Genomic DNA, 1,280 nt, shown 5'->3' with positions numbered 1-1,280 from the left:
GGGGGGGGGGGGGGGGATATTATAACACCTTAAAAATTGAAAATTTAAAGAAATGAATATTATAATATATCGCACTGAGGAAGGTTCTACGAGTCTTTTCTATGGACCATAGGAAGGGAATCAAAATCTTGGGAGATGAGTTCTTAGAATTTTAGGTTCTTGATTAATGACCTATGACTTGACAGACGAACTATAGAGCTAGGACCAGTCATAGATAGGTTTTGTTGAAAGACTATAGTTTTACATTAATTATTGACAAAAAGCATAGAAATAGAAGGGGTTCTTGATGAATTAGTGTCCTCAATGACTATTTGTGCTCATTACTTATTTCAATGTGTTGACATGCAGAAATGAATGTTTATGAACAAGGAAAGGACATAACGATGTGGAAAGAAGGGAAAAATTTAGAAAAGCTGAATAAAAGTGAGGTTGGATCTCACAAAAGCCACAAGACAAATAGCCAATTAACTCTACAACCTGCTAAAAGTTCCAGCGAAATAACTCATTTACCAAGACAACTTGTCAAGCAAAGTACCATTCAATAATTTACCGAAGGGATCGTAACAATGATCAAGTTACAAAAATCTTTCTAAACAGTTTGATATAGGAGCAAAGCCTAATGGAGAGAAGAAGTGCAACTCGGTGGATCGCCGAGTGGATCTGCGGTCCTGACTAACTTCATCGTGTTGTATCCATGTTTATCATTTAGTAACATATATATTTACTTTTTTAAAGGATAAAGGAAGTTTCCGGAGTTTGTATTCCTACGTTTTTAGTGTTTTTCATATTTTTACATGGTTTAGAACTTTTGGGGAAGATTTGGATCTCGGGTTCCAGGTTTTAGGATTCTAGCTTTAATTTTTGCATTGGGTTTTTAGATATTGATATAAATTTGTACGGATAATCTATTTAGTAAAGATTTTTTACTTTTCATTATTTTTTACTAAAACCCCTTAACTTAAGTGTGTGGTCATATAGTCGAATGTATTAATTAGGTTATGGGTATTATTAATTACTGAATTGATGTTGTTTGGAAATGTGTTCAATTGTTTGTTAAGTATTTAATTGATGAAATGAAGTTGTAAATTTTGATCTAACTTATCTCTTTGTCCTTGCTTGAAAAAGAGGTATTAGAGAAGAAATAATCTTATTGATTGTGCATTGAAAATCCATCTTGATAAAGTAATTTATTAATGAATTGGGTTTTTTAAATATTGTTAGGCTTGTTAGGATATGAGATGACTCACTCGAAACATAATAGTTGATTGAGAGATAGCTAT

At 32.3% G+C, this 1,280-nt stretch overlaps 1 long non-coding RNA gene across 1 annotated transcript in view; it reads left to right on the top strand.

Moving 5' to 3' along the window:
• Nucleotides 1–936, top strand: part of LOC107029537 — a 6,467-nt gene extending 5,531 nt beyond the window's left edge. The window contains exon 2 of the long non-coding RNA XR_001458020.2: nucleotides 349–936. This is a non-coding gene — a long non-coding RNA (uncharacterized LOC107029537). The remainder of the gene's footprint in view (nucleotides 1–348) is intronic.
• The last annotated feature ends 344 nt before the right edge of the window (nucleotides 937–1,280 follow it).

The sequence above is a fragment of the Solanum pennellii genome, chromosome 9 (assembly GCF_001406875.1).
Source record: "Solanum pennellii chromosome 9, SPENNV200".
Lineage (NCBI taxonomy): Eukaryota > Viridiplantae > Streptophyta > Magnoliopsida > Solanales > Solanaceae > Solanum > Solanum pennellii.
The sequence above is the reverse complement of the archived record's forward strand: the minus strand, read 5'-3'. Positions and strand labels throughout refer to the sequence as shown.